Source organism: Manis javanica, chromosome 8 (assembly GCF_040802235.1).
Source record: "Manis javanica isolate MJ-LG chromosome 8, MJ_LKY, whole genome shotgun sequence".
NCBI lineage: Eukaryota > Metazoa > Chordata > Mammalia > Pholidota > Manidae > Manis > Manis javanica.
The window spans coordinates 9,512,377-9,527,054 of NC_133163.1; the positions used below are offsets into that span (position 1 = coordinate 9,512,377).

General features: G+C 41.0%; 1 protein-coding gene across 5 annotated transcripts in view; it reads left to right on the plus strand.

Annotated features, from left to right (window-relative positions):
• Nucleotides 1-1,434: 1,434 nt before the first annotated feature.
• DICER1 (dicer 1, ribonuclease III) overlaps nucleotides 1,435-14,678 on the plus strand; it is a 67,178-nt gene continuing 53,934 nt past the window's right edge. For 3 of the 5 annotated variants that reach the window (XM_036991523.2, XM_036991527.2, XM_036991524.2), the window contains exon 1: nucleotides 1,435-2,253. The gene's annotated coding sequence lies outside the window, so the exon portion shown is untranslated. The remainder of the gene's footprint in view (nucleotides 2,254-14,678) is intronic. The other 2 variants (XM_073241900.1, XM_036991528.2) reach the window with 1 other exon arrangement.

Genomic DNA, 14,678 nt, shown 5'->3' on the forward strand with positions numbered 1-14,678 from the left:
TGCAAAAGACTGGAAGTCTGAATGTCTATCAGTAGAGAATTGGTTAAACAAATTATAGCACATCGCTACAAAATGTTATGGGGATTGAAAAACATAGCAGAGAGCTCTGCATGTTCTCACCATACACATATCTTCTTGATACAGCAAGTAAAAAAAGCGAGGTATAGTAAACGTGTATGGCATGCTACGATTTTTGTATATGAGGAATGTCTTGGCTTATACATACATAAAAAAAAATTCTCCAGAGGAATGAGCAATGAACTGTTTGGGACATGGGGCAGATTCTTTGTACTGTTACATCTTTTTATGCTTTCTGATTAACCATATGTATGTACTACTTAGTTAAAAAATTTTTTTAAATTGATGATCAAACAAGTCTGCTGATGGAAAAGCCCAACTAGTCTTGACAGATTGAGAAGACAGCAGGAAGGGCTGGAAGTGTTGCTTGACCACAAATTCTCACTGCTAGGGGATCCCAGTCCCTATTTGAGATGCCATCCTTCTCAGAGATGATTATCTCCAAAAGCCTTTAGGTGCGTTACTGGGGGAGGCCTACTGCCCACAGTGCTTTACACAGAACTGTTATTTCTACAGAGGCCTGCCCAGAGCATTCTACTTCCTAATTTTGCCCATGAACATTCTATGTTTCCATGAAACTTAAGGCCAATTTACAGTAAATATATGATCAAAACTTGAGCACAGTGACTGAGCACACAAGTCCTGAAGCCAGACTATCTGGGTTCAAGTCTTAGTTGTTTACTTATTAGCTGCTTACTTGCTGGAGGTTTTTCAGTTTCTTTATTGGTTAAATTGGGGGCCAGTTACAGCACCCATTTCTCAGGGTCCACATAAAGATCACGTGCATTTGAGTCATAGAACAACCTGTCCAATATCACTGTAATTTGAGCCACTTAAGCCATTAAAATTCTTCTATTACTCACGTTCATATAAAAGATGCAAATGGCCACATTTATCCCAATATATAAAAATATTAATCATTTCAACATGTAATCAATATAGTAAGCTGTTAGTGAAATATTTTACATTTTTTGGTAAGGAATACATACATCTGAGTTCCAACTAGCACGTCTCAATTGGGACCAGCCATATTTTAAGTGCTCAGTAGTCACACATGGCTGGTGGCCGCAGTATGGATCAGCACCGTCTTTAAGAAGTGTTTGGCACCCAGTAGGTGAGCAGTGCTCTTATCAGCAGCGGTGTGGTTTCTGGCACCATACCTTGTCTGGACTAAACTGGTGTACCAGGCGAGTCCACTGCAAAAGATGCCTACATTTTGTGATAAACGGATAGGATTTTCTTTAAGCTTTTCACTTGATCTCCACCCCTATTTTAATTCTACCGGGTACAGCTACCGGGTACGGTAGAGGGTTAACTGCGAACTATGCAAACGAACAATTTACATAAGTGGGGCCACCGTCTCCAATTCTTTATCTGGTTATCCCAGTTCCCGGCAGGGGGGAGGATGGATTGTGTCTCCTCAAATGAGGAGGGCCCTGCACCCACGAACGCAGGCAAAAGCAGGCGAGTAGGAAGGTCCTTTAAAAGGGGGGGAGGTGGCTTGAGCCCTCCGGGGAACAATTGGAGCCGTGGCACGGGGAAAGTGGGTGCCACAGGGGCAACAATGGAGGCTGACCAACGCCGAGCCCGGAGGTCTCGGCGAGCTAGGCAAGCATCCACAACCCCGACACGCTAACCGCACAGGGCAGCACAGGCGCCCAGCCGCAGGCAACTGAACGCCCCGGGCCAGTCCCAGCGCTGGGCCGCAAACACCAAAACGGCTTCCGCCGCCCGCGTCCGCTGTCTCCCGGCTCCTGAGTGGCTGGGGGTCCGGGATTAACCTTTCACCGCCGCGCTCTGTCCAATCACAGGCTCTCTCTCATGCGGGCGCGGGGCGAGCGGGGCGAGCGGAGCGTGGGGGCGCGGCGGGGGCGGCGCGGGATTCTCCAAGCGGCTGTGCGCCGTTGCCGCGGGCCGTGCGCGGACAGCGGGCGAGCTGGGCGCTGCGTAGTCTCCGCAGGCGCCGGCGGGAGGGGTCGAGGCGGAGGCGCGGCGCAAGCTGCTCCAGGCCCAGGTGAATGGAGTAACCTGACAGCGGGGACGAGGCGACGGCGAGCGGGAGGAAATGGCGGCGGCGGCGGTGGCGCCGGGCGGCACCGGGAGGCCTGGGCTGTGACGCGCGCGCCGGAGCGGGCTCCGATGGTTCTCGAAGGCCCGCGGCGCCCCGTGCTGCAGGTGAGGCGGGCTCCCGCGGAGCCGCTTTGTGTCCTGGGCGGGGAGCGGCTCCGCCCGGCCCCGCACCCGCCTCCGCGGCGACGCCCGCGTGGGCGCCCGCGTCCTGGCCCCGCGCCCCGGGCCTGCCCCGCAGTGGGGACACCGGTGCGGGCAGATGGCGCGGCCTCGCCTGGTCCCAGGCGGCGCGGCCTGCAGGGCGTGCATCCACACGCCGGCCTCCGCGCCCCTCCTGAGCCAGCGCTTCGGAGGGACTTTGTGCGGCCGCTCGGGCCCTGGATGGGGACGCGGGCGCCTAGGGACGCGGAGTGGAGCAGATCCTTACCGCCCGCCCCCGGCCCGTGGAGAAGGGCAGGGGTTTTGACAGGTCCGCTTAGGCACCTGGCAGGGGAGCGGAATCGACAGCGGAGTCTCGGGAGCATCCTCGGGACCTGCGGTGGTGGGGGTCCCCGCGCGGGGCCTCCTCAGTGGACACCTTGGAAAGGGCCGGGAGAGAAGGGAGCCGGGGCTCTCGGTGCTGGCAGGAAAGCGCGAGCCTTGGAGTCCCGCCCGGGGACGATTGTTCGTGTTTGTTGGCAGGTGGCCAGATCTGGGTCCCACGGGGCGAGTGGCCGAAGCCATCTTTTCGCCCCTCCCCTCCGATGTTTTTGTGCCACAACACCTGGACCCTGCAAAGGGATCTTCAGGGTTTTTGATCTCTGGGAAATCAGTGTTATGTTTTAAGTTAGCGCAACAGATTTGTGTAGGTTGTGTAGAAAAGCTGAGCTGCCTCGATGGCTTTGCTCGAAGCACAGAGCTAACAAACCACTTCATGTATCTTTAATAACGTGAAGACTGGCAAAAGCAGATAAATTGGGTAGTCTTGCCCTGTAGTGTTCAGTCTGCTTTTGTAAAGTTGTGCTAAAAGGCGCACGTTACTGAAAAGTCTAAGCCTTCTTAGGACTATTATGGTTTAAAAATAGTCATCTTATCAAGAGTACTGGAAGTCTGCTGCTTTGAATTTTCTGAGTTTTAACGATCATGATTTTCAGTTATGTTGCTTGTTTTTCGAGTGTAGCACACTGAATGGAAAAGGGTAGAAGTTAGGAGTTAAGGAACTTGGAAATCTTTTTAAAAATGTACTTTGTAAAAGGTTACCTATTGGTATGAACATTACATTTCTAAATAAAAATACTAACCAAGAGTGTAATTTATTAGAGGAAGGATGATGGTGAACAGTAATTTTAGTGTTAATAATATTTTGGGGCATATTAATATTTAGGTTCAGAAATAATTTATCTTACAAATTATTGTCTTTAAAGCTAGCTAGCTACCTATGGCACATTTATATTACATGTAGTATGTGGTAGTATGCACTCATAAATATTTCAAAACTTCATTTTAGGCCATGTGTTATAAAACTTACTCTGGATGTAGAATAGAAACATTGTATAAGATTTCTTTTAATATCATTATCAACGTTTAAATGGTAATGGGAGTTACTGGGTCTATTCTTGGCATCAAAATGCTGTTTTAAGGAAAGATTAGTCAAATTTAATTTGGAGGAAAAAGATCTGCAATTATTTTTCTAAGGGCTTGCTTTACTTGTTAATGCTGCCATCTTATTAAGGACCAAGTTTTGTCTACTGTATTATGCCTGTGGCTCTGTGTGAGTTGTATAGTGAGATGATTTTGCTATTTGCTGAGTTGAACTGTTTTGGTTTTAGAAGACATTTTATTTTGCTGTGGCTCATGATTCTCATTTGACCCTGATTTTGTGGTGTTAGATAGTGGCTGGTGCTGTCAGCGTAGTGCTGCCTTCTAGGAAGGATGACTTTTAAGGCATTGAGAGATTTATTCCCTGCCACTGTGTGACATGTGAGATGCTTGTTTGATTTGAGAAAGTAGGTATTTCATAGACTGTTCTGTGACTTCTGACCTTACCATCCTGTGGTCATTACTTGTCACCAAAGAGAGGAGGGAAACATTAATAAGGAGTGACCTGTGTCCTGTGCCAAGGTTTCAATTGCTTCTGATATACATTCTCATTTAATCCTCACTGTGACCGCAGGACACATCACTCAATATATCCTTATTTTACACTCAAGGAAACTAAGACACAGATTATTGCCCCAAGTTATGTATCTAGAAGGGGCAGAGGCAGGCTTGAATCATGGTATGATTTCAGAGTCTTTGCGTGTGGTCTGTCTTCATTGCATTGCTGTTCCAAGTGGATTTTAGGGGGAAAACCTGCATAACCCATGGATAAGTCTTTAGTTAATGTGTGTTGAATGAATGAAACTGTCTAACCTTAAATATTCTGGTGATCTCTGGTTATCTGAATAATTCAGATTTTTTTCCTTTTTTTGTAGTAAAATAAGGACCATTTTAACCATTTTAAGTGTACAGTTTTGTGGCATTAAGTATATTAGCATTGTTTTGCTACCCTCACTACCACATCTCCAGAACGTTTTCATCTTCCTTGACTGAAACTCAGTATCCATTAAACACTACCCATTCCACACCTCTGCCAGCGCTAGGCAGTCACCATTCTGCTATCTCTGAATCTGTCTACTAGGAACCTTATAGAAGTGGTGTCATACAATAATTGTCATTTTGCACTTTATATCACTTTTATGTTGTAGTCTGTGTCAGAATTTCCTTTCCCTTTAAGGCCAAATAATATTTCATTGCATATACACCCTGCCCTGTCCCCCCCACATTTTGTTTGCCCATTCATCTGTTGATGCGACACTTGAGTTGCTTTTACCTTTTGGCTTTCTGAATAAGGCTGCTATGAATGTAGATGTACAAATATTTGCTTGAGTCCCTGTTCTCACTTCTTTTGGGCATAGACCCAGAAGTGGTCTAATTGTTCTTGATCATCAAAACACTAGACTCAGAATTTATTGCAGTGTGAGTTTTCTTAGGGCTGCTCCAGATGCTTGTACTATACCGTACTACAAACATTTCCTCTATGTCAATAAAAGACTTTAATCTCCTTGAGGTCCACGATTTACTCAGTTTTATGATCTTTATTCCATTGAGTGTTTGGCAAATATTCAAATACCTGATTTCATTAGGGTGATCAATCATGGAGCTATTGTTGTGTTTTGTTGAATACCAGAGGAAGATACCGGGAAGGCCTCTGTTTAACTTAGGTAATATTAAGTTGCAGCAAAGTGATGTGTGTTTTTGCCATTGCTCTGCTTTTGGATATTTAAGAGTTTAGCTCACTCTAAAAGCCCAGTGGATGCATGTGTATTATACTAGCTCATTGTCACTGGTCTCTTTGCAATATTTGTATCGTTACGTACTTATGTTACAGAATAAACTGTAATCTTCTGAGGCAGCATTATGTCCTTGATACTTTTACCTGCTTTGCCCCTGAGGTTGGATTTTCTATGCCTTGTTTTCTGATTCATTGATTACCAAATCCATGTTTTAGGCTGATTTTTAGTTCTAATTTGTGAAGAGATTCTGGTATTTGTACATCTATGCAGAGACAACAGTTTTTTATTTGTCCACTTTGAGAACAGATTTGAGGTGGTCTTCTAGTAATGGATGGGTGTTTGGGAAGACTGAAAATAATGGTAATGGTTGAAGGGTGGGTAGAGTGTAGAGGTTGCTGGAGGGCAGTGATGAGAACCTAAGGGAAAGGATAGCTGAGCATCTGCATGTAACTAAAGGTGTTTTTAAAAAATGTTTTATTAGTCAAAGCTGAAGAGGAAACAGGACTAATTATAGTTGGCATTGAAAGGAAGCATACCAGTTAATTAGGAGAAGCAGACTTTTCTATGAAGAGTAATTAATTGTTTGGATTCTTACATAAAATGACACTAACAATAGGTGAAGAAAATGTTCTAACATTTACAAGTGATAGAGAAACGTTTTTCACATGCCATTTTAGAGAAACTGGATAAAACCCTTGGGCATGATGGAAAACTTTAGTTACGTAGGTGTCCATCATTCTGGTGATCTGGCTCATCAGAGTTTAGGGAATGCCTTTTCAGATGGTGTCCTTCAGATATCATTTGTTTCAGCAGGCTTTTGACGGATGCCGAATAACAGATGAACTCTTTTCTGGACAGAACAGGCAGTTAGGGTCTTCAGAAATGTATGTTGGTCTGAAAACTAGGACTACTTGTAGGGTGGTGTACACAGAGAAATGTATCACTGTCAAGGTCTAGAAATGAACACAGAGAAAAGTATCATTGTCAAGGTCTAGCTGAAGAAATTTTCAGTCATATAAGAAGGCTTTTGTTAAAATAAATTCTGAGTGCAAAATATCTGTTTATTCAAAATTGTCAGTGAAGTGTTGGTACTACTTTAATGTGCAATGTTGCTATGTATTTTAAATAAGTGACTAAGAATATGCCACAAGAAAATATTGTCTGAGGATGTTAGTGAGACTTACTAGAAATAAACCTAGAACACTTAAATTTTCACCACGTTGTTTTGAGTTTTAAGGCTCACAATGTTATTAAGTGTCTTGGCTGTGTTGTTTTATGGGGTAGAATAGTAATGTTGCCTGGCATTATAGAAGATACTCAGATTTGTTGAGAGCAAATTATATTACTTTTTGAAGTACTTGGAAGTTAAGACAGTTTTATGGAGAAAGATATTGCTCTTCATGTTAAGTCTTTTAAAAAAGATCACTGCTATTCTGATTTTGGACAAAACATCCTTTCTGGTTCTCCATTTATGAAATACATATATGTAAGATTCGGTGAGCAGAAATATTGTGGAGGGGGAGAAGTGTTAAAAATTTCATAGAAGAATGTTGCTGTACAAATGGGGAGTTGTCCTGGTATTGTAGACTTCTCATTGTGTGGCAGGCTAACCCTGCTTGTTGTGGGGGTTCTTTAGGTGAGAGCTCAGTGTATGCAATAAAATAGGGATTTAAAAAACTCAGTTGGAAATTCTTTTGGGGATTAGAAAGTGTCAGCAAACCAATGAGGATTTTAAAAATAATATACTTGAACTCAAATAATGAGAGTGGATTTCAGTTTAAAAACTGATTTTTTTGTAATGACGTAGAAAGGTTCTTGGACTAAGGAATCAGACCCGTAACTCATCTGAAGGGGAAAAGAAGTCAGTAGATTTATCTACTAGTTTGAGGTATGTAGAGATTCCGGGGTCTGCTGTCCTGCCATTGGTAACAGCCTGGTAGGGCGAGGGGAACATGACAAACCCAGAGACGCGAACGGCCTCTCCTCTTACACGTCCTGCTACACAGCCACCACCGTGGGCTCCGATAGAGGTATTTGAAGCTATTTATTTTGCAAAATTAAATAATAATGTTTTGTTGTGGCATTATAGGGATGTTTAAAGGCCTGTATTTGGTGTAGAAAGATGAAGATTCAAGTTCTGATTCCTTGAGTTTGTAACTGAGGAACACAGGGCATATGGCAACCTGAGGTTCCTCATCTGTAAACTAGTCATAATAATTGTCTCTACTTCTTGAGGTGAGGAGAAGATGAATTTCTTAAACTCTTGGCTGTTTCTGGCATATAGCTGCCATTTGATAAAATTTAGCTAATATTTTTCCTTTAAAATATGTACATTAGAGAAAATTTTGTTATATTCTTAATGTGATTAGATTGTGTTGTGATTTTTTTCACCCCCAAAATTATTAATATTGAGATATATGTCTAATACATTTATAATGGAAGATGAAAAAAAGGGCTTAGACAAATATTTCACAGTTTTCAATATTGAGGATTATCTATTAGATCAAATGGTTCGACTATCTTGGCTGGGTATCTCTAAAAGTGATACCAAGTGTAATAATGCCTTAAATATAGCTAACTTTGTCTAAATAACCATTATTTTATTTATTTTGCCTGAATAAATTTATCATCTTTGAATCTATTGTTTTGAACCAACATAAACTTATGTATATGTCATATGTACTTCATATAGGTCAATTGTTCTTACTCTTTGAAGACCCCTGATTTGATGAGAGAGATGAATCTTGTCTCCATAAAAGTATATATGCCCATAATTTTATTTAAAGGTTTAGGAGATACAGGAACCCCTCCTGAATCCTATCCATAGAGACTTACTTCAGGCTATGTCTACATATACAAAGACAAGTAATAGGCTAACTAATCGACAACACAACTGTGGATAATTGAGGCATGAGGTCCACAAGATGGTGGACCTGAATGAACAGTATAAAATAATGAGAGGTTAAGGAACCTGGGTTCTAGTTTGGACTTACTTCTAAATAACTAGCTGTTTGTTAAGGGCAGGTTACCTTGGCCTTTCTAGGCTTGGCTTTAGTTTTTCCCCTGATAAAATGAGAACATTCACAAGTCTCCCAGATATCTATGTTCAGTACTCTTTAGTAGCGCCCTGATAATTCAGGGACCTCTCTATTTCAGGTTGAGAATCAAACTAAATGTGAAACGAGGAAAAGAGAGTTTGCATTTGTTGAGCGTTAAGGTTGGAATATGGTGACCATGAGAAAGGAGATGGTGGAGCTGTGAGATGTTCTGAGCAGGAAATGTAAAATGAAAACCCTGGGAAATGGTTTTGAAAAGTGAAGTCAGATTTTGCCTTGAATGGATGACGGAAGAATCTTTCAGAGACAGCTGAGTCTTGTCATCTTCTGTCGGGGCCTCTAGTACAACTTAGTAAGTGTTTGGTAATGGATGAATCTGACAGAAATGTTTGAAGATCTCTATCTGATCAGTATGGTGAAGAGCAGGTAACCCAGTGAGAAGCCTCTGGTACTATTAATGAGGAGAAAAGTGTCTAACAGGCATCCTGTATTTTGACTTTGAAACCTTAGATTTTGTATAAAGCACTACTGAGATTATGTACATAGTAATCTCAGTCTTGTATACCTAAACGTTAAAAAGAAAAAAAAAACCAGTTTCTAAATTTTTGTATGTACCTGTTATATATATAATAACTTAGGTAATTTATTAATCTTAGATTAAAAATTGTGAGTGTTTAAGGAAAATACAGAATTTTGTTGATACAAATAAATGGACAAATAATACCAGAACATCAATTAGGCCTTTAAATGCAGTCTGTAAATGGAATTGGAGTTAAGGCCGGCTGTACTTTCTAAATGTTATTAGTATCTTATAAGAGTAATTCTTTATTACTTATATAATTTGCGGTCTGTAGTTTCCAGTGGTTCTTCAGAAAAGTATGTGAAATAAGGGGTTGCCAAATGGTGCTTTCCTTTTGGGATACATTTGTAAAAAGTTCTGTTGACATAGGACAGAATTGTGAAGGAGATTGTTTTTACCCTCAGTCTTTGTAAACCTCTAGCTTTTCTGTTGCTGAACATTAGCAGAATTCTGGGAAGTTTTTTTACGTAAGAGTTGGGTCCATACTTTGGCAAAGAGTAGGGAAATAATTTTCTTAGTCTGTTTAGCACACACACACACACGAAATACACATTTATGCATATGTACATACATAAGAAAGCTGTCTTGCCTCAGCAGCAAATGCTGTTAGCAAAATGCTTACCTGTGTTCTCTGTATTGAGTGATGAAAAAGTTACACAGTACATTGTAGTTTCTATAATATTAATTTATCTTGTTTTTCACTATGTCTGAACCTCTTTATGTGGCTACTTTATCTTGAGGTAGCACTTTTCATTTCACTACAGAAAGAAGTTTCTATATAGTGTTTGTGTTAAGCAGTAAATCATGTTTAGTCTTTAGCAGAATGGAATAAAGATACGGGCAGACCTTGGAGACACTGGGAGATACTGGGGATTCAGTTCCAGACCACCATAATAAAGTGAATGTCTCGAAGTAGAGGGAGTCATATGAATTTTGGGGTTTCCCAGTGCATATAAAAGTTATGTTTACACTATGTGTATTAAATGTGCAGTGCCTAATACCTAAAAAACTTTTAATTGAAAAAATTTAAAAGCTTTAAATAAAAAGTGCTTTATTGCTAAAAAATGCTAATCATCTTTTGAGCTTTCAGCCATATAGTCTCTTTGCTGGCGGAGGGTCTTGCCTTGATGTGACAGCTGCTGACTGATCTGGGTGGTAGCTGCTGAAGGTTGGGGTGGCTGTGGCAGTTTCTTAAAATCCAGCAGCCGTATTTGCCGCATCCGTCGACTCTTCCTTCCGTGAACCAGTTCTCTGTAGCGCGGTCCTGCCTGTTAGCATTGGAGTCAGTCCTCTCGAGCATGCCCCTGCTTTATCAGTTGAGTTTATGTTAAGAGTCTAGATCCTTTGCTGTCATTCAGCGGTATTCACAGCATCTTCACCACACATAAATTCTATCTCAAAAACCACCTTCTTGCTCATCCATAAAGAAGCAACTCCTCATCCATTGAAGTTTTATCATGAGATTGAAGCAATTCAGTCGTTTGCAGGCTCCACTTCTAATTCTCTTGCCATTTCAACCACATCTGCTGTTATTTCCTCCCCTGAAGACTTGAACCCTTCAGTCATCCATGAGGGTTGGAGTCACTTCTTCCACACTTTATCTCCTCAGTAAGGTGTAAGCAGCTTTGGAAAAATTCTAAAATACATATTGGGTGTCCTAGTGGCTTTGCTCATGTTCAGGTAATAGAGGATGTCAAAAACATACAAGCTTGCAGGATACTACAAGAGCCAGTTTTGTACTTTAATCCAGTATGGGTTCTTCCCTGTGTGTGATGGTAGCTGCTGAAGGTTGGGAAGGGTTCTTTTAAAGGGGTGCAAAAGCTCTGAAAGGTGAGAGTCTGCAGTGGCAGTTACGGTTCTTGCTCCTTCTCTTACTGTGTGGTCCCAGCTGTGGTAACCATGTAGCGCACTCCTAATTGACCTGCAGGTGGAGATGCTCAGAGAGTTCTTTAGCTTTAGTAGGGCTTCTGCAGTGTCTCACCTCCCTCTAGTACCTGAAGTTCTTTTTTCTACATCAAACATTTTACCTGTTTTTTTAGTTATTTGCATATTTGACATAAATGTATATGTTGTAGGACTAAGAAGGGAGCCCTGGGGCTGATGTCTTTTGTAGGTCCCATTATAGAAATGAGGCTGAGACTGAGAGGTGAGCTCATTGCACGAGGTCTGTCCTACAGCTAACAGATGGATTCAGTCACCGCTCTGACGTTGGAGCCTGTTTCTTTCCCCTTCATCTGGATTCTTTCTGTAATATATGTATATGGGGTTTAATTGTAACAATTCAGTGAAAAAATTAGGGGACTGCATTTATTATAAGGCTGCTTCTCCTCTTTGGATCATCTCTGAAATCTCTGTAGTGGAAATACTTTTATTTTTTTAATTTTTAAAATTGTGTTTGCACAGTCATGAATCTTCATCTTTCTTTTTAATTTAATTTTTGGAACATCCAAAATTACCTTGATAGTTAAGTCTGGATCTCCAAGTGGAATTGTGCAATAGGCAGTCAAGGACAGAGAGTTGTGCCTAGAGACAGGGTGACCGACCATCCTGCTTCCTCCACAGCTGGGGTGTGTGGGTGGGTGGTTCCTGGGACAAGAGGCTTTCATTGTGCAAACAGGAAAGTTTCAGGCAAAGCAGTATGAGTAGAGGCAAGGATTGTAACCAAGAAAAAGAATGTCTCCTCTGAAGGAAAGAGTCAAGTTCAGAAATCTCTTACTTGGTTGTGTTTAGATGTTCTTTTCTGTGGCCCTTGGAGAGAGAGAGTCATTCCTGGGCTGAGATGAACTAGGGGAGAACCCACGGTGTATACTGAGAATGAAAAAGCAGAGGCCCAAATTGCTTGAAGCTGACAGGACAAGATTTAGATCCCCATGGAGCTGTGTATTTAGACCCTTTATGATCTAGCTCCTGCTTATCCTGTTGGTTTCATTGTTTTGCCATTCTTCTGTGAGAAAGTGCTCCAGCACATTGCTTAGAGTCTTCTCAGCCGGACCTTCCCGGTGTCCGTGTAAATGCTTCTGCAGGTGCCATCTTCTCATGCTCATGGTGCCCGGTGCTCCCTGACCAGAGCTATTCCTGCTCATCCATCAGAACTGAACTCCAGTCTGCTTTGTACTTTCTCTGGACCATGAGTTGGGCTAGGGAGGTTTTGCTCAACAAGGATTTGCTGATGACTGAATGAATGATTTAAGCAGCAGGAGGTGAAACAAAAGTTTTTTCAGTTGGGAAAACCATCTAGGTATTACTTTCTATACTGTACCTGAAGTAATACTGGGTAAGTTCCATTTGTCTGTGTTCTGCTGATAGCCAAACATATATATATTTTAGTAGAGTTTTGTTTTTAACTCTGTTTCAAAATACTTTCAAACTTATGAGTTGTAGGAATAGTATGAAGAATTCCTATATTATTACCTACATTTACCTACATTTTGCATCATTATGCTGCTAGCCTCAGTTACCAATGTGATGGTTAAAAATGGTGATTTTCTGTCATTCCTTCTACATTTATTGGCTAACATTGAATAGAGTCTTATTTGGATTTTAAGCATAATAAAATGCAGTTCTAAAATGAAAAATTAATGAGTAATGTTATTTGAGTCTTTAAATTTTCCCGGTTGTACTTGTAACTTGAGAGTTTTAAATTGTTGCTGAAACATCTTGAGAGGATGTAACATTTTGCCATATTTGCATTCTTTCTCTGCATATGATTATACTTTCTCTGAACCTTTTGAGAATAAGTAGCAGGCATTATGCTCCTCACTACTAGCAGAGGTGTATTTTCCAAGAACAACATTTTCTTACATAACCACACTATAGTAGTCAAATTCAGAGAATTTAACATTGATTATGATATTTAAATTTCACCAGTGCCTCTGTACGGAAAGGGAAAAAGACTTTTCCTCTGTGCTCTTAGGTTCGAGGATGGAGTCTGTGAATTAAACTGATAAAGGACAGATTAACAAAGGGTTTATTTTGCAAGTGTGCAGGAGATTCACAGGGAAGTGAAAACCCAAGAGAAGTGATTAGGTTTGAGAGCTTATATTTTAATTTTAATAAAGGGTGGTAAATGAAAAGACAAAGGAAAAGAAAGGCCTTTGGGCTTCTAGGGATGGTAAATTGTGGGAAGACAAATATATGAGGGACACCGACAGAAGATTAGGGTTATTTAGTAAGGTTTATGCAGAGTCAAGTCCGGGCTCCAGTGAGGAGTCATCTGTCTGTGGTACTGGAGTAGAGATGATCACACCTTTACAAAAGGAAATGTATGAAATGTATGCCCTGCTTTTAGGCAGAATGGGGGAGGGCAGGAGATCGTCCTGTGTCTGCTGTTGCTCTGTTTCCTTTAGCTTAAAATAATCCTTATGCCAGAGTGGCATATTTTGAGGTTGCATATTCTGATCCGCCTTCAACCCCGTAATGTCCTCGATGGCGGTTTTCCTTCACTAAGGCCAGATTCAGTCCAGGAATGGGCCTTGAGTTTGGTCGTCAGGCCTCTGTACTATTTTAATCTGGAACAGTTTGTCAGCTTTTATCTTTTATAATACTGACGTTTTTGAAGAGCACAGGCTACTTGTTTTGTAAAATGAATCTTAGATTTGGTTTTCATGTTTCCTCATGATTAGATTCAGGTTTTGCAGTTTTGGCAGGAAAACTACATAAGTGATATTTCTCAGTTCCCCACATTAGGAGGTGTATGTCAGTTTGTCCCAGTATTGGTGGTGGTAATTTTGTCACTTGGGTTAAATCGTTTCTTTGGGGGTTTTCCAGTGTAAAAATATGAATTTTTATTTGAAGGAGTAGGTAATCTGTGCAGATAGTTTGAGAGGATGTAAATATTTTGTTGTAAACTTTACGTATTAGTTTTGCATCATTATGCTGCTAGCCTCAGTTACCAATGTGATGGTTAAAAATGGTGATTTTCTGTCATTCCTTCTACATTTATTGGCTAACATTGAATAGAGTCTTATTTGGATTTTAAGCATAATAAAATGCAGTTCTAAAATGAAAAATTAATGAGTAATGTTATTTGAGTCTTTGAATTTTCCCGGTTGTACTAGTAACTTAAGAGCTTTAAATTGTTGCTGAAACATCTTCAAGGTTGGTATCAGATCAGACTGCATTAATATGGAAGACAGTTTTAGTGGTTGGAAGTTAACCAAGGACTAGAATGGGGGAATGGTATAATTGGATGAGGTCAAAATTATCATTGTACAAATTGATGCCTCCCTAGCTCTGATAGTTTTAGGCCAGCCTTGAGCTATTCTTTGTGTGGAGGGAGCAAGGGTGGGGGCATTAAACTTGTTAAAATGACGTGGGTTGTTTAATATGGGTCTTTTAAAAGTAGGAAGCATTGTATTGAAATTTTCATTTGACCTACAAAAAGGTACATGTTAATTGAAGGTTAGATCGATAAGGCTTATTCTTAACATGGAATTAATTAATGAAAATTATTTATGGATAATTCCAGCTTTGCTGCAATTCTGTGTAAGCCAAGTATGGTATATTATCTTTCAAAGATCTTAAAATTTTGGGGAACAAATAGCAGTAGCAATAACACCTAATATAGGGCAGATATAATTA